General features: G+C 38.4%; 1 protein-coding gene and 1 pseudogene across 1 annotated transcript in view; one reads left to right on the top strand and one right to left on the bottom strand.

Moving 5' to 3' along the window:
• Positions 1 to 19,562, bottom strand: part of DDX10 (DEAD-box helicase 10) — a 268,604-nt gene that overhangs the window by 19,353 nt on the left and 229,689 nt on the right. The window lies entirely within an intron of this gene.
• LOC116855609 lies at positions 6,362 to 6,707 on the top strand (annotated as a pseudogene).

Raw genomic sequence — 19,562 nt, 5'->3', positions numbered from 1 at the left:
CAGTGGTATTTACCCAAAGAAGCTGAAAACTTAAGCCCATAAAAAAAAACCTGCACACGAATATTTATAGCAGCATTATTCATAATCACCCAAACCTGGAAATAACCCAGATGCTTTTCAACAGATGACTGGATAACTAAAGTGTAGCACATCCATACACTGGACTATTTTCATCAGGCCATGCATGAAAAGACATGGAGGAAATTTGAATGTGGACTGCTCAGTATAAGAAGGCACCTGCAAAGGCCACAATACTTTATCAGCCCACCTATGTCACATTCTAGAAGCAAAACTACGGCTATCGGAAAAATACCAATGGTTGCCAGGGTTTGAGCGGCAGGAAGAAGAAAGAACGGGGAGGAAAAGGAAGAAGCAATGAATAGGTAGAGCACAGGGTATTTTCAGGGCTCTGGAGCTATCCTGTCTGATACTATAATGGTAGATACACATCACTGTGTATTTGTCAAAACTCCTAGAACCGACAAGGGAAAGCATGAATCTTAAAAGTAAATTATAAACTTTGGGTGATAATGACGTGTGAGTATAGGTTCCCTGATGGTAACAAACAGTAATAAAATGCTGTTAATAGAAAAGGCTGTGGCACAGAGGTGGGGCATAGAGGGAAACACTACTTTTCACTAATTTTTGACCCCCAAAACTAAAATTGTTAAAAAAAATACTATTCATAAAAATATTTGTCTCGGTCAAAAGAGTTGATATACTACCAGCATAACTCAAATTATTAAAGTTTTCTCTTCTTACCCCAAAGAAGAACATGCTGCTTTAACGCATAACCCAAAGTAACTTCCCAGTCTTCAGAAGGAATACTCAGATCATCTCACATTCTCTCTCCTGTTCTCATTAACCTCAGGCTGCCATACACCCTTCCAGTGAACTGCCACTCTGTGGGCTAGGAGAGCAACTGCTTCTTACCCTCATTGCCTACCATGAAATCAACCAGCATCAGAGTTAGGACAGACACACGGGTAAAGGACGATGATATGAAGAGCCCAGGAATTCCTGGCGGGAATACGTCTAAGTGTATAGCCACAACTATGCTATTAGAATAAATATTTAAATTCTGTTAATTGTCTGAGCAATTAATGGTTAGAATGTTAGGATGATTATTCCTTCATTACTTAAAGAGAAGGCTTTCAGTAATTCTTCAACTTTCCCCACACAGATTTTTCCTAACCACCTCATATAAAGTGAGCTCTCCCAGATCCTCTCTCCTTACAAGGGCCCTTACAAAGATCCTTTTCTTCTTTTTGTTTACTTCTTTATGGTCTGTCTCCTGGCAGGAGGTGGGGAGGGTGGGCAGGGGGCTAAGTTTTGTGAGGGCTGGGATCTAGTCTTTCCTCTTCACAGCTCTATGCTAGGCACACAGTCAACTTTCAATTTAGTGAATGCCTCCATAATGGGGATGCCAAAGGAGGAGAAAGGACAGGTAAGGGCATTTCCCACACTCCAGTTTGGCAATATGGATGCTCTATTCAGATGTTGAGCAGAATACACTACACGATATTTTAACATTCTCTTCACTACATCATTCATCATTTCAATCAAGTCTGTAGGATACTTTTGCAGACTGTTTTGAATATAAGGCCCGCCACATAATGAATGATTTTGATGAGGAAGAAAACGGAAAGTAGATATCCCAGAGTCCATTCTATTCTTGTAAATACATATACCCATTTAAAAATTCCTATCAGAGTTCTGCTCTTAGTGATTAAAAAGATTATCATATATTTATGATCCTGTTACGTATCATACTCTTTCTTTTTACCTTTGTTAGATTATCACAAAAACCTTGCAAGGAAAAAATTATCTTCATTTGACTAGTGAAGAAAATTGAGGGTCACAGAGATTAAGTAACTTGTCCATGGTCCAAAATTTAAAAAAGGAAGGAAGTTTCAAATTCAGGTCTAAGTCCAAAAGCCAGTTTTCCCACAAGGCTAACTAGCTTGCCTTTGTTTTTTTTTTTTTTTTTAAGATTTTATTTATTTATTTGACAGAGATCACAAGCAGGCAGAGAGGCAGACAGAGAGAGAGGAGGAAGCAGGTTTCCTGCTGAGCAGAGAGCCCGATGTGGGACTCGATCCCAGGACCCTGAGATCATGACCTGAGCTGAAGGCAGCAGCTTAACCCACTGAGCCACCCAGGCGCCCCCTTATCTTTGTTTTAATAGACCTCATTTCACAAAATTCCTACCTCTCCCCATGTTGCAAAGTTTATGATAATATGGCACACAGATCAATATTCCCAAATTATATGCAGTGGTTTATGTGGGAAGGCATTCAGTCTCTTAGTCCGTAGAACTTGATGAAATTCTTATTTAATAACTGCTACAGCAATTATTTTTGAGAGACAGATGCCTGTAAGACCATCCTACCAGGAGCAGACACTGTTTAAAGTCCTATGTGTTAAAAGAGAAAGGCAAGGGCACCTGGGTGGCTCAGTTTGTTGGGCTTCTGACTCTTGATTTTGGCTCAGGTAACGATCTCATGGGTCACGAGATCAAGCCCTGGGTCAGGCTCCACTCTCAGCAGGGAGTCTGCTTGAGATTCTCTCTCTCCCTCTCCCCCTTGCTGCCACTTTCACACACACACTCTCTCTCCCCCAGATAAATCTTTGAAAAAAACAGAAAGGCAAAAGGAGAGGCTAATTCACTGACATGATATTTTTCCACGTAGAGGAAACTCCTAGGTCTTAACACCACTTGATTTTTTAAAATTCTCTGTCTGACCCTTAGGAAGTTTTAGCCAGACTTACACAAGTGGGGAGGAAAACGACAAATGAAACCTTACAAGAAAAAGAACATAATCATTAGTACCTGCCATGAATAGGAAAACCGCTCGTTGTTAAACAGCATACTTTAAATAAATGATGTGTGAATTAAATCCAATAAAAAGAGATCAGAACGTCCTCTGTAACCTGGAAACCCTCCTCCCTGGGCTGCAAGGATGCTGTAGTCAGAACGACTACTCTGAGCCTCAAGAATGTTCCAAGCACTGTGTGTTATGACTGTGGCCAAGGCACTACAGAAGAAAATGATCTGCTGGGGAATCCTGTCAACTTCTCACCTGGTATATGCAGGCTTAGCAAAAATACAATGTACTGCAGTGAACACCAAACTTCCAAGGACACTGGGGCAAGCAGTTCCAATTATTAAGTGATAAAATGGCAGCCAAAGTCCCTGGGGATTCTGTAAGCCTGACACTAGAAAAGAGACCGCAGCTGGAAGCAACACGATGGCTTGCTCGTGTTCGAGCGCTTAACCTCTGTAGCAGCTGCATTTATTCAAGTGCAATTAGGGATGTGCACATTTGTGCACATTCATCATAAAACAGGGATCGACATCAATACCCAAGCCTTTTTAGAAACCTAACAAAAGCCAGGACAGGGTGCACACTGAAGAAAGCACACTCCCTTTGCTATAGTGTCTGTGCAGCTTTCAAATTCTTGCTTTTTCTCTCCCTTTTTTTTGGGGGGGGGAAATGCAAAGGAAAGAAATCAGATGAAACTGCCAACTAATATAGCTGTAAGGGAGCTGAGGACTGAGATGGGAAACTGAGAATTCACTTACACAGAAGCCCTTGAGTTTCTCTTTACAACATGCTGCCGAATCATTTGGAAAGCTACCAAGAGTCAGCACCCGAGTGCCCAAGTTTGTGCCCCTTTTGTATAAAGCTCTCCTTCTGCATTCATATCAAGAAATGCAGCCTGGATTTTTTCCTAAAGAATTTTAAGCTAATAATAAATAAGCTTGGGACCATTAAAAAAAAAATCTCAGAAATCTCTGTATCTATCCTTAAGAATAGGCACTCTGGTATTCAAATATGTTGTGCCAGAGACCTTCCCTCTTATCATAAGTTTTAATTTACAAGGCCATGGCAACAGTCCTAATGAAGATTAATTACTGCAGTACATTCCATAAAATCTGTCCAGCTTCATTCTGATGGCGAAGGCTCCCACATGCAGAAATGGAACTGAAATGCATCATGTTCTTAACACTTTTTTTCTAGCTGCTCAGGACTAAAACTGGACTTAAAAAAAAAAATGTAGTCAACAAAAGACTATTTGGCTCAGCACCCATTAGAAACCTGAGTAAAAGCAAAAGATGTCCTTTAGGTCAAAGTTCTAATAATGAGAAAAGGCTGGGTTCGGTGAGAATAAATAGAAGGCAGAGGACTGCGATCACATGAACGGTCCACGTACATGTTTCCTTCTGAAAAATGCACATGTGTCATTTAGGACTGGCAAAAGTTCTGGCCCCATCTCTATTTTTCTGGTTCATAAATCCACTTCAGAATTCAATGAAAATAAATGGCTCCCCTTTCCAGATAAATGCATGGGAGTGTCTACGCAGTATGTATGCCCACACCGTCATTTTTGCATACAATTTCAAGATGTTCAAGACTGCTCTACAGCTGATTTGTAGATCCCAGATTAAGAATCCCTTCTCTGCAGTAATTTAGAAGACATACATAGTTATTCCTCTTCCCTCAGATTAAAAAAAATTCAACACCCATACAAGCTGGGTTTATAGTATGTATTTTTCTCACTGCTAATGTGTATGTAACACGTTTTGTGCTTCCCAGAAGCACATCAGCCTTTCTCCTCAAACTACTATTCACGTATTTGTTTTCAATATTCAAGATCATCCCCTACCCAAACTTGTCCCCAGTGTTCCAGACATCTGGAAAAGTTAAGTTTTACAGTTTAGTCTTACTCCTCATTAGCCTTTCAAATGATTTCAAGAGAAAGAAAATCCAATCTTCAGCAAAGCTGTCCATTAAAGAAATACTGACAGGAGGGAGGGGTTCAATATGGTGGCATAGCAAGATCCAAATCTCACTTCTTCCCATGGTCACAACGAATTTAGTTACATACGAAATAATCTCCTCTGAAAAAAGACCTGATAACCAGATGAACAGAGCCTCCACAACAAAGGATAAAAGAGTAGTCCTGAAACAAGTAGGACAAGTGACACAGCCTTGCCAAAATTATAAAAACAAAACAGTAACTAAGCCCAGGAGAGATGCATAATTGGGAGGAATCTCACAGATACAGAACTTTTCCCAAAGAAGTCAGGGGTCTGTGCTCCACATCACGCAACCAAGCTCTAGATGCTGCACAAGAGAGGTGAGCCCCCAAAATGCCTATGGAAACCAATGGGAATTACATGTAGGAAAAGTGTAGGGAACAGAGAATCTGCTCATAAAGGGCTTTCAAGAGATTCCCTCACTCTGGGACCTGGTACAAAGATACCAGTTTCAATACTACCTAGACCACATGTGAAGGAGACCAACTTACTGATCTTGAGGAGTCTGCCAGAGAGGCAGGAACATGGTTAGGACTCTCCGGGGACACAGACATTGGCAGGGGTCATTTCTGAAGTCTTAATTCTAACTTGCTGGTGCCAGTGCTGGAAGGCACCATTTTGGAACTCTTCCTCAAGCCTCTTGGCACTGGAGGGTGCCCACTGCTGAGTGACCTGCCTACCTCCATACTACAGCCAGGCCAGGAAAGAGCCTTGCCCACTCCAGTGCCACAGCAGCACAATGCAGCCAGGCTGTACAACATCCCCACACACTCCTGTGCCACAGCAGGAGGGCCCCTCCATAGCAGGCAGGCACATGGAACTCATACAGGGGAATGCCCCCCGGAGTTCCTGGTGCAAGTGGCCAAGGGAGATAGCATCTCTGAGCTCCATGAGACATCTGGATAGGGAACTCTTTCTGGGGTAGGGGAAATAGATATTTTACCTAATATTTAGAAACAAACACAGAGAGGCAAATGAGACAGAGAAATATGCTCCAGATCAGAGAACAAGAAAAAACCTCAGTAAAAGACCTTAATAAAATAGAGATAATTGATCCATCTGATAAAGAGTTCAGAGTGATGTTCGTCACTGAACTTGGGAGAAGAATGGATGAACACAGTGAGAACTTCAAGGAGATAGAAAAATATAAGAAAATGTCAAGCAGAAGTCACAGAGCTGAAGAATAATACCTGAACTGAAATATCAAACAACTGTATTCACCTGGACACTGTGGCAAAAAGAAAAATAATTTTTTTAAGAGAAGATATCTTAAGGGACCTTTGGGACAACATCAAGTGAAATAACATTTGCATTACAGGGGGCCCAGAAGGAGAAAAGAAAGGGCCAGAAAACTTTTTTGAAAACAGGAAGGCAACAACATTTCAGATCAAGGAAGCCCAGAGAGTTCCAAAAGAGACGAACCCAAAGAGAGCCACACAGATTATAATTAAAATGGTTAAAAGTTAAAGATAGAGATTCTTTCTTTTCAATGAAGTGGCCAAGTGGCTCATGGATGGTGGCCTTGTGGACACAGATATGCTGACCTTTATGAAGACCCTGACAGGCAAGACTACCACCCTTAAGTATGAGCCCAGTGACACCACGGAGGAGGGCATCCTGCCTAACTAGCGGCATCCAACTTTGGGGAGCAAACAGCTGGAGGATAACCACACTTTCTCAGACTACAATATCCAGAAAGAATCTACCCTGTACTTGGTGCTTCACCTGCAGGGTGGCATCACTGAGCAGTTCTTCTGCCAGCTGGCGCAGGAATACAACTGTGACAAGATGATCTGCTTCTAGTGTCATGCCCACATACACCCTGTGCTATCAAGCAGGTGGCCACCCCAACAACCTGCACCCCAAGAAGAAGGTAAAATAAGGCCCCTCCACTGGCTCTTCCTTTGCCCACATGGTTCCCTCCTGCCTGGGACCCAAGGCCTTGGGGCCTCAATAAAGTTTCCCTTTTAGTGACTGGGTGTCATTGGGGGAGATAGTTAAAGACAGAATCTCAAAAGCAGCAAAAGAAAACAACTTGCTAAGTACATGGGAAATCTTCTAAGGCTTTCCGCAGAGTTTTGAGCAGAAACTTTGCTGGAGTAAGAAAGTGGCATGACATATCCAAAGTGCTGCAAGGAAACTTCTTCCAACCAAGAAATTCTCTACTCAGCATAGTTATCATTCAGAATTGAAGGGGAGATTAAGAGTTTTCCAGGTAAACAACAACAACAACAATAACAAAAGAGTTAAAAAAAAAAAAAAGTTCATTCACCACTAAACGGGACTTACAAGAAATGTTAAAAGAGATTTCTTTAAGCTGAAAAGAAATGACACTAATTAATAACACGAAAATATAGGAAAGTAAAAATCTCACTGGAAAAGGTAAATATATACAAAAAACAGTGGATCAATCATTTATAAAGTAAGTAGAAAGCTAAAAAGACAGTAGTGGTAAAAGTACCCAAACTATAATAATTAGTTAAGGAATGCATAAAATAAAAAGATAAAAAATGTGACATCAAAATACAAAATGTGAGGGCGCCTGGGTGGCTCAGTTGGTTGAGCAGCTGCCTTTGGCTCAGGTCATGATCTCAGGGTCCCGGGATCGAGTCCTGCATTGGGCTCTCTGCTCAGTGGAGAGCCTGCTTCTCCCTCTCTCTCTGCCTGTTGCTCTGCCTCCTTGTGCTATCTCTCTGTCAAATAAATAAATAAAATCTTAAAAAAAAAATACAAAATGTGTAGGGGGGGTAAAAATATAAATTTTTCTAATGTGTTCAAATTTAAGTTCCTATCAACTTAAAACCAACTATTATATATAAAGGATGTTATATGTGAACCTCATGGTAACCACAGAACAAAAATTTACAGTAAATATACATCAAAAAAATGAGAAAAATATCCAAACATAATACTACAGAAAGCCATCAAACCACAATGAAAGAGAGAAAAAAGAAAGGAACAGAGGAACTACAGAAAAGCCAGAAAACAAAGAGAAAGGAATCCATGCCAATACTAAAGAAATTCATCATCAATCATAAGGGAGGAGGGCAAGAGAAGAAGGAACAAAGAACTACAAAAACAACCTGAAAACAATAAACAAAATGGCAATACATATATACCAATCGATAATTCATTACTTTAAATGTAAAAAGACTACACTTTCCAATCAAAAGACAGAGTGGTTGAGTGGATTTAAAAAAAAAAAAAAAGGATGATCCATCTATATGCTGTCTAAAAAAGACTAACTACAGAAGTAAGGACACCTACAGAATGAAAGTAGAGGAATGGAGAAAGACATTCCAGGCAAATGGAAATGAAAAGTGGTGTAGCAAAACTCTTACCTAACAAAACAAACTTTAAACAAATACTGTAATAGAAGACAATAGCTATAATAGACAAATACTGTAATAGAAGACATTACCACATAATGATAAAGGGGTCAATCCAACAAGAATATGTAATATTTATAAATATATATATGTATCCAACATACGAGCAACAAAATACATAAAACAAATACTGACAGGCCTAAAGGGAGAAACTGACAGCAACATAATAATAATAAGGGACTGTAATATCCCACTTGCATCAATGGACAGATCATCCAGAGAGGAAATCAAAACAAAAACATCAGTCTTAAATGACACATTAAACCGATGAGCTTAATAAATGTATATGTAATATTCCATCCAAATAAGCAGAATGCACATTCTTCTCAAGTATATATGGAACATTCTTCAGGAGAGCTCACATGTTAGGCCACGAAACTAGTCCCAATAAATTCAAAAATTTAAATCATCAAGCATCTGTTCCAATCACAATGGTATAGAGAAGAAAACTAGCACAACTACAAAAAGCACAGCAGTTAAACAACATGCTGCTAAACAACCAATAAGTCAGTGAAAAAAAAATCAAGGGAGAAATAAAAAATTACCTAAAGACAAATGTAAACAAAGTATGATACACCAAAATCTATGGGATACACCAAAAGTGGTTCTGACAGGGAAGTTCACAGGCCTCAAGACCTCAAGAAACCAGAAGAATCCCAAGTAAACAATCTAAATTCACACCTAAAGCAACTAAGAAAAGAACAAATAAAGCTTAAAGTTAGGAGAGGAAAGGAAATATTAAGATCACACCAGAAATAAATGAAATAGAGACTAAAACAGTAATAAAAAAGATCAATGAAACTAAGTGCTGGTTCTTTGAAAAGATCAACAAAACTGAAGAACTATGGTAGAATATATGTATATATGAAGAGAAAGAAAGATTTGAACATCACCTCATACATGTACATTTCATGTAAGGAATCTGACACTTAGAAACCCCAAGTCATTTATTAGCATCACTCTCCCACTTATCCAAGTCCACAAAATAAGTGGCAGATAAACAAAATTCAAACTCAGTCCTTTATAGTCTCAAGAAAAATCAAGCTAGTCTCAACCAAAATCAAGAAAAAAAGGAGAGGACTCAAAAAATAAAATCAGTAATAAAAGATAACAACTGACACCATAGCACAAAGGACCATAAGAAACTACTACAAACAACTATATGCCAACAAATCAGACAATCTACAAGTACTGGATAAATTCCTACAAACACACAATCTTCAAGGAATGAATCATGAATATAGAGAAAATCTGAATTGACCAACTTCTATAAGTGAAGTGTATCCTTAATCAAAAACTTCCCAGAAACAAAAGCTCAGGACCAGATGGTTTCACTGGTGAATTCCACCAAATATTTAAAGAAGATCAAATGCCCATCCTTCTCAAATTCCTCCAAAAAACTAAAGAGGAGAGAATGCTTCCAAACTCATCTGGCAGCACTACTCTGATACAAAAACCAAAGACACCACAAAAGAAGAAAATTATAGGCCAATATCCTTGATGAACAAAGATGCAAAATCCCCAACAAAGTATTAGCAAACCAAGTTCAGCAATACATTAAAAGGGATCACACACCATGATCAAGTGAAATTTATTCCAGGAATGGAAGATTGATTCAACATCTGTAACTCTACCAACATGATACAGCACATGAAGAAGAAAAATCATATGATCATGTGATCATCTCAATAGATGCATAAAAAGAATTTGACATCTATGACATCTATGACAGAAACTCTCATAGAGGTATAAAGGGAATGTACCTCAACATAATAAAGGCATACTGACGAAACTGAAAGCTTTCCTCTTAAGATTAGGAACAAGACAACAATGCCCACTCTCATCACTTTCATTCAATATAGTACTAGAAGTCCTAAGCACAGTAATTAGGAAATAAATAAATAGATAGATAGATAGATAGATAGATAGATAAATAAAATGTCAGAAGAAGAAAGAATTGAAAAGAAAAAGTAAAACTATTTGCAGATAACATGCTATTACTGAAAACCCCAAAGTCATCAAGAAACTGTTAGAACTAATAAATACATTCAGTAAAGTTATAAGATGCAAAATTAATATACAGAAATCAGTGGCGTTTCTATACACTAATGATCAAATGTTAGAGAAATTAAAATTGTATCAAAAAGAATAAAATACCAAGGAAAAAATTTTAACCAAGGAGGTGAAACACCTGTATACTAAAAACTGTAAGACACTGATGAAAGAATCTGAAGACTCAAATAAATGGAAAGATACTTCGTGCTCATGGATGGAGGAATTAGTATTGTTAAAATGTCCACATAACCAAAGGAATCTATCGATTTAGTATAATCCCTATCAAAATTCCAATGGTTTTTTTTCACAGAAGAGGACAAATAATCCTGAAATTTGTATGGAACCACAGAAGATCCTAAGGAGCCAAAGCAATCTTTAACAGGAGAACAAAGTTGGAGGTATCACTTTTCCTAACTTCAACTGTACTAAAAGCTGTAGTAATCCAAACAATATGGAATGGGCACAAAACAGACACACAGGTCAATGGAATAGAACTAAGAGCCCATAAATAAACCCACATCTACAGAGATAATCTGGGACAAATGAGCCAAGAACATACAATGCAGAAAGGATAGTCTCTCCAATAAATAGTGTTGAGAAAATTGGTCAGCCAAAACTAGACTGTCATCTTACACCATACACAAAAATTAACTCAAAATGGATTAAAGGTGTGAACAGAAGACTTGAAACCATAAAATTCATGGAGAAAAGCTTATGCAGGAAGCTCCTTGACATCAATCTCAATGATGTGTTTGTAAATCTGACTCCAAGGGCAATGGAAGCAAAAGCAAAAATAAACAAATAAAACTACATCAAACTAAAATCTTCTGTACAGCAAGGGAAATCATCATCAAAATGAAAAGGCAACCTATTGAATGGGAGAAGATATTTGTAAACCATATTCCATAAGGGGTTAATAACCAAACTAAATATAGAATATGTGAATCAACAACTGAAAAAAAAAAACCTTAAAAAATAGGCAGGTGATCTGAATAGATCTTTCTTTCCAAAGAAGCCATACAGATGGCCAACAGATACATGAAATTATATTCAACATCACTAACCATGTAATTCAAAACTACAATGAGATATTACCTCACACCTGTTAGGATGGCTATTATCAAAAGGGCAAGAACTAGCAAGTGTTGGTGAGGATGTGGAGAAACGGATGTGCACTATTGGTGGGAACGCAAACTTTACAGCCACTGTGGAAAACAGCACACAGATTCCTCAAAAATTAGGAACAGATCTACTGCATGATCCAGCTTTTCCACTCCTGGTATTTATTCAAAGAAAATGAAAACACCAATTCAAAAAGACATATGGACTCCTATAGGTTCACTGTAGCATTATTTACAATAACTAAGATACAGAAAAAACCTTAATGTCCATCAATAGATAAATGGATAAAGTTGTGGTGTAAGTAAACAATGGATTACTACTCAGCCATAAATAAGAACAAAATCTTGCTATTTGTGACAACATGGATGGACCCTGAGTGCATTATGTTAAGTAAAATAAATCACACGGAGAAAGATAAGTACTGTATGATTTTACTCATACACATAGAATCTGAAAAACAAAACAAAACAAAGGAAATGAACAAGCAAAAGAATACCACAATAAGCTCACAGATAACAGAAAACAGACTGATGGTTACCAGAAGGGAAAGGAGTTGGGGGTGTAAGTGAAATGGGTAAAAGGGGTCAAATTGTATGTTGACAGATGGTAAGCAGACTTTTGATGGTAATTATTTTGTATTCCATATATTTGTCAAATAACAATGTTGTACACCTTAAAGTAATATAATGTTACATACTAATATTATCTCAATTTAAAAAATACTTATAATGGCAAAAGCAAAAGTAAACAAAATCAAATAACAAAAATGAAAAAAACCTAAGCAAGGTACAACCTAGACCTCTAAAAGGGGAGTAGATAAGGAAATTATGGTGTATAAATAATGGAATGCTATATAATCATTAGTTAGAAATTCATTCTACATGAGGCCATGAAGAAATGAAGAAACGAAGAAAAGGATCGTCCTAAGAAAGTGTTGTTCTCAATACTCTTTTCAGTGAAAACAAAGTTGCCATGCACCAGACTCTGGGTAGCAGCCATGAGAACCCTACTAGTTGGTTAATTACCCTTGCTACATGGTTCTTCTGGCTTCTTGGCATTGGACTCATTCATCATCGTCCCAGAGGCCCTAACACTTCTGAAACATGACAAACTCCTGTTACTGAGTCCCAGTTATTCAGTGGGTGGCTAAACGAGAGAAACAGAAAGCACAGGGCAAAAAACCAGGACCGCAAATAAAGTCAAGTTGGGAGCCTCCTAAATTCTAAATTTCCTAAATACGTCTTCCCCATCCTAACCCTCACCCCAGAAAATAACACTTTCCCTCCTTGATGGGTAGCATCCTTTCCCCTGTGAATCTCAAGACAAATAATATTGCTTTTCCCCACACCCAACCCAACAATCTAAGTTTGTTCATTCATGCTATGTGCCACACAGGATATTCTTTTTGTTTTGTTTCGTTTTGTTGTGTTGTGTTGTGTTTTGTGGACAATGACAAAGTGGAGAAAGATCAAATGAACCCAATTTAAAGAAAGTCAAGTAAAATTAACTCCTTGTCAACCACAATTCACATGAAGTTCTGATCAAAGCCCTATGAAATGTGATAATTCATTGTATTTCAAAAATAAGAAGAGATGATGGAGATTTTCCCTTGAAAGCTGCGAGGTTTAGAATCAGATAAATCTCCTGAAGTTACAAAGAGTGAAAGGAAAGAATGGCAGGCACACAATAAAGTCAATATATCATTAAGCTGAGCTGACTTCTTTCCTCATCCGCCCCACAACTAGATTCACCAGCGAACGGAGATTCAAGTAAATGGAACTGTAGTCAACAGCATTTTTCTTTTCACAATACTTAGACTCTGAGGAAAAAAAAAATTCCCCTTAAAAAATAAGTACCAATAATTCCAGTAAAATTCATATAAAATATGGAATGTGCATAACTGGTCCCAACCAAAAAAAGTTAAAAAGAAATGAAAATACTTTCTGACCATTTTCCTTCCCCAGAAATTCTCCTCTGAGTCATACGTATTTCTGTTGCAGGTGGAAAGCCTTCCGCATGTTATAAAGCTGACTGTTTAGTTCTGGAAGAGAAGTTGGGTAGCAAGATGTAATGAAAAAATGTCACAGAACAACATGAGGAGACACCACACAGAAGAACGTGGGTCACCTCCATTAGACAGGAGACAAATCTTAAAGATAACTCAAGTTCACTCAAAACCATAAAGCTAACAGGGAACACAGCTGAAAAATAAAACAAAACCCCCAAACAAATGAAAAAAACAGAACAAAAATCCTTCATCAATCTTTCGATGCAGAGCTGTGTCGCAAAAGCCAAAAAGGACAGCTCCAGATGGGAGATGAAAAGCAGTTTATTCTGTGCAGGAAAAGGCGTCAATCCATATAGAAGTTATCATGTCTGAACTATGCCAACAGTCTCAGTACAAATTATAGATGTAATGGGTCCTATGCCACCTAGAATAATCGACCAAGCGCGCCTCCCCTGGAAGGATTTTTTTATAAAGCAATCTGCCATGGCCAGAGACTAGTCTGTGAAAAAAAACACTGACACATTATCAGGCAGTAAAAGTCTAACCACAACCTTCTTCTCTTTCCTTTTTTTTTTTGTTTGAAAAAGGTTAGGATTATAAATATTAAAAACTTAATTTGACTGAATAATGACTATCTTGAACACCCAGCTGCTTCTTTTTCATCGTATTCAATACTTTGCAAATTTTCATCATTAGCAATTCACATGAAGATGGCCATAAACCAAGGATGATGAATGCTACTAGATATACAAAAATTAATCTTACATTACATGCTCAAAACCAAATCTCCCAGCTTGTGAGGAACAGCTAAAAGGAACAATTTTAGTGAAAGAAGAGTTTAATTGGAATATGGTTAAAGATACTCTTGTTTCACTTCAAAGGCCGCACTGTTGAGAAGGGCAACCTATCTTCTCCCTGCTCATGCAAGACTGAAAACTTCATTCAGGTTTCACTCAGATGTCACTCCCTTCAGGAAGCTCTTCCAGAGCCACCAAGCCCAGGTTAGATTCCTCACCTGAGCTCCCTCCCTACCTACCTTGCTCACCTCCACCTCTCCCAGGGCACAGATCACAGCAAGTATCCATCCTGTTTTTCCCTAATTGCATGCTTAGCTATCCACAACCTTTGCTAAACTAAAAACCGTGAGAGCAGGAAAGGTATTTTTTTTTAAATGTTTCATCCTCTGTACCTGCACTCACTATTACCTGGCACATGATTACTAAAAAACTCTTAGTTGAAAGAACAGACAGAAGAAATATTACAACAAGCTGGAGACTAACCAGTAAGGGGATATATTTAATTCTTAAATAAGTAGAACATGATTTAAATAATACAGAAAGTTCTCACTCCAGTTCTTGGCACCACATACAGAAAATAGCCAAATATTCTTATTGTGAAAGCAGTATACATTACATAGCCTGTTGGGGAGATCAAGAATTAAAAAATCAGGGCGCCTGGGTGGCTCAGTGGGTTAAAGCCTCTGCCTTCGGCTCAGGTCATGATCTCGGGGTCCTGGGATCGAGTCCCGCATCGGGCTCTCTGCTCAGCAGGGAGCCTGCTTCTCTCTCTCTCTGCCTGGCTCTCTGCCTACTTGTGATCTCTGTCTGTCAAATAAATAAATAAAATCTTAAAAAAAAAAAAAAGAATTAAAAAATCACTTAGTAGTACAAAGACAATTCTAATACTTGAGGTCTTTCTTCCTCTGAAGGTATAAAAGTCTGTATCAAAATTCACTAGAGGCAAGAACATGATTCTGTGCCATTCCTAGCAGACCAATGAATCCCACAATGCTACCAATGCTACTCCAATGCAGCAAAGAGCTAGGTTCCTACCAAACTGTTCTATTTTAGTAACAACGATGATAATGACAAATGCTAACACATCGTGTAGTAACTCTACCTATGCTAATTCCACAGTTAGGAGGAACCAGAAGGGGAAGCTACAGAGTAAAACACAGCCTGGGCCAATGTGTAAGCAGGATAGAAGATGAGGAAAGAGACCACATGGTGTCAAAGCAAGCTCTCCCTTCTCTGTTTTCAAAAATAGCACACAAAAGCTCAGAGCCTCTGCCGGAACTCAGCCATCTGCTGCTGACTAGCCAGGTGACATCCTCTGTACTATGGGGGGACATTACTGTTCCTCCTATCCCACTGCTCTCTTTCTGGGGATAAATGAGCTACTAATGAAAACATTCTTAAAGCTCCTTCAAAGGAACTCAAGGTCATGTTATTTTCATTGTCGCTGAGAACTCTTTTAAGCAAGAGAACTCTTCTTGTCATGCTAACTTAAAGAAGCTGAATCCCACACATCAGAATCCCAGGAATCGGTGTTAGAGTCGACAATTCTGAGAATTCTACAGCGGGTTAAGGATGGGTTAAATTCTACTGCACTGTGCTGAGGGAGACACAGGTACACTCTTCAAAACCCTATCGTGCCTCTCTGAGGAAGAATTATCCACCTCAGATTCAGTCATTCTCCACTACATCTGGCTCTCCTTTGCCTATTTCCTATGACTATGTCTCTCTATGTAGAGCGACAAAAGTGTTACTCAAGCTGAATATTTAGGGTTATCACTGAGGTAAAGGACAAAGAAATACCTAGAAAAAACTTTCAAAGAAACTGGCTCAAGCTACTTTGGGACTGAGCCATTTTCTAATTAGTGTTATTTGGTCCCATAAAAGTAAACGCATATCAGAAAATGCGAAGTTAATAAGCAGAGAATAACCCACTGGGAGAGCGAAGATGACCAAGAGGCTGACACACTCACTGCTGCTGCAATTACTGAGCTGAGGTTAGAAACAACGCAGCAAATAAAAACCCGTGAGCATGCCAGGAGGGCCCTCGAAAGCTGACATCACAAAATCCCAGCACCTCTTCCTGTTTATGGGAGGCGAAGGAATAAAGATGCAGCCCAACTCGGATAATACAGTAAAACTGTGCTGGTGCTGGTATTATAAACAGCAGGAACAGCAGCAATTACCACTGTCAAAATTCTAGTATATATGGATTTACCTGTGAATACTTTTACTTATCTAAATACAATTTTGGTTTTAGTTTACATTTATCTTTATTCATTTTCACTGAGGTCATTTTAACAGAGAAGGGGAAAGGGAGAAAAATGTAGGTAGAGTATATACAGGCATTTCACACTTCGGCTACACCTTGTAATCACCCGACACTCTGCCTTAGTTTGGGAATGGCAAATAGGTTTTATCTTGAGTAGGAATCCCAACTGATTGATACAGACTGTACTGAGAAGGACCACTTGGGCTAAATGCAAAGGAATATACACAAAGTAAATACTGGACGAGTATAATATGGACCTGCCATCCTGGGTCTACTCCAGTGGGAGATTTTGCTCCTTGAGGGATATGTGGCAATGTCTGAGATAATTCTGGTTGTCCCAACTAGGGAAGCACTGGTGGCAGAGGCCAGGGATAGTGTTCAACAGTCTACAATCACTCCCAATCCACCAAAACTAAGAATTATCTGTATAGGAGGTTAGTAATGTTGAAGTTGGGAAACCATAATCTAGTCACATCTATCCTATAGTTAGTTCATGGATCAAGTCTTTACCCAAATGACATAAAACTAGTCTTCAGACTATGTTCCTGAGCCACCCTTCCTAATGCTAGAGTAATTCTATATAACTTCATTGGAGTATTAGAAACATGGAGTCAATTTGATTTACGCACATTATCGTGATAGGTCCCTAACTTGGTACTGTGATCACACATTATTTTATCCCCTGAAGCCTTGGTTTCTTTATCTACAAGAAGAGAGGGTACACTAGATAATCACTGTCATCACAAACAAAAACAAAACTGCTAGGAAGTCCTGACATGTGCCAAAGGGAATAAGTCCTGGTTGGTAACTTCTCCAACATAAGATGATCTCTCTTCAGTATAGGACAAGTTTACCAATTCCTTTTGATTTCTGTTAATATAGTTTACTAGCTGTGCCTGAAATTAAAACCATTTTAATTTTCATGTAATGTTTAATTATTTTCCATCTGAACATTTAAGTTAAGATGCTTTGGCATCTTAAGGTATTCTGGTCTTCTTGTCCCTCACCATTACACTATCTGAAGTTAGCTTCTCCAGTTCTCCAACCATCTATTCTGTTCTCTTATATCATTTAAACTATTAGGACCAATTATATAGTTGCTGATGGTTAGACTTTTCTTTTTTTGCTCTACAATTCTCCTTCATCAATCAATCAATCAATTCAAATATTTCAGGACCTTCTCTGTGCCTATGATAATAACAGTGGACAAAGGAATAGAGGCAGGAGCTACAGCTGTTGACACAAAACACAGTTTCTAGCTTGGAAGCATTTTCAGGCCATTTAAGAGGGTGAAGCACAGGAAGCTACTAGAGAACAAGTCACACTAACGAGGTGGTAGCAGAGAAATGTCACTGTGAAGGTAAGAAATGCCAGAAGAATGAAATGACACGTCTGCTGCACACAGATTAAGGATGACCTAGAAGCTATCATAGGAATTGTTAGGGAAAAAATCATTATGAATCAGATGCAGAAGGAATGCTGGCATATGGCAATGACTTCAAAGGTAGGTTCTGCGTTTTAAACGTATGTCAGATGGATACGCAAAATATCACAGAATAATAAACAGTGAGAGCCCATGAATGTTCTCTCCAGAGAGTAAAATTATACAGAAACATTTGGAAGTGTTAAAAAAGCGATAATAGGCCTCAAATGGAGTCACTTGTGCCAAGCCCCACATCAATAAACCAAGACTTAATACCTAGCCTAGTTGTGGGTTCAGCCCCTCCCAGGAAAGTGACCCAGAACCAGTCAATCTGGAATCACAACGTTGGCACTAGTGAGGTCATCTGCCCAAGAGACCCCTTCCATCCCCTATAGGAAGGTGACCTTGCCTGAAACAAGCCTCTCTTTGATAAACAAAACCAACCAAGCAAACAAATCCTTTTCCTGCTCCTCCCTACCTATAAAAGTCTTTCATTTTGTGCTGGAGTTCCACAGAGTGCCTTTGTATATGCTAAATGGGATATTGCTGATTTCCTGAATTGTTGAATAAATCCATCAAAATCTAACTTTTACTCAATTGAATGTTGTCTTTTAAAAGAAGTTAATGATATAAAGTCATATGTGTCGAGTGAGACCACATCTATCAGAATGGAGATCCCATAAAACCAATCTGATAGATGTGAGACCACATCTATCAGAATGGAGATCCCATAAACCAATTTCATTCCCAAATGAAAAAGGGACATTTATTTTAGAATATATGGGGAAGCATCCACCTAACCACTTAATGAACTGCTAGTTCACCAAGGTCTCAACATGGGCACCAAGGAACTTTCTGAAGCAAAGTGTGAATATTTCCCCTTAAAGATAAATTTTTCAAGATTAGGACTACAGCCCTGAACCTAAATTATTTACCTATGGCACCTACTTATATATTTTTCTAAGTCTTAATCAAATTATTTTCACCTGTGGTACCCCTTTGGTAGTAAAGCTAGTATGTTCACTACCTGGTCTGCTTTATGTCCACTAGAAATACTAGAAAACCATTAGGTCCACTACCTAGCAGTCCAACAGCAAATGTTTAAAGTTTTTGGCATCAGTTGGGAAGACGGCATTTTAGATGTCATTTCAGTATTGTAAAGTAATTATATGTTTATATGAACACAAGAGTAACCCTGAAATGATTCCCCCTTTAGCATTTACTCTTTAGGGGATAACTTTTTTGAGATTTTTTCATAATGTTCTTACTTAAAACCAGATTATAGCTCTTTGTGGCCTCTCTCTCCAACTTCCAAATCCCTGAGCTAGTAGTCAGGCTTCCAACAAGCACTCTATGCTTCAGTCAAATGAACTTCGGCTGTCATCAGTACCTCCATTCTGCCTGAAGAGTCTCACTGGTTTAGAATGTCCACAAAGTTCAGTGCCGTCAACTCTTAAACCAACACAATCGCAACATAATCTAATACACAGTACTCTGAAAACAAATGCTGAGCAAATCACACTATTTTTCAATTCAGTGCATTTCATCTGTTTTTGGCATGGTTGCAAATAAGTTCACATTACAAATGAATGGATTTTAAATTGAGAGAATTTATCAAGGGCTGTTTATGTTTAAGTTTTCCATTACTTTATGTATTTGTTATTTAATTTTATA

The sequence above is a fragment of the Lontra canadensis genome, unplaced genomic scaffold (genome assembly GCF_010015895.1).
Source record: "Lontra canadensis isolate GAN:19392208 unplaced genomic scaffold, GSC_riverotter_1.0 scaffold104, whole genome shotgun sequence".
In the NCBI taxonomy this organism is placed as follows: Eukaryota; Metazoa; Chordata; class Mammalia; order Carnivora; family Mustelidae; genus Lontra; species Lontra canadensis.
This window is presented reverse-complemented; position numbering and strand designations above follow the sequence as displayed.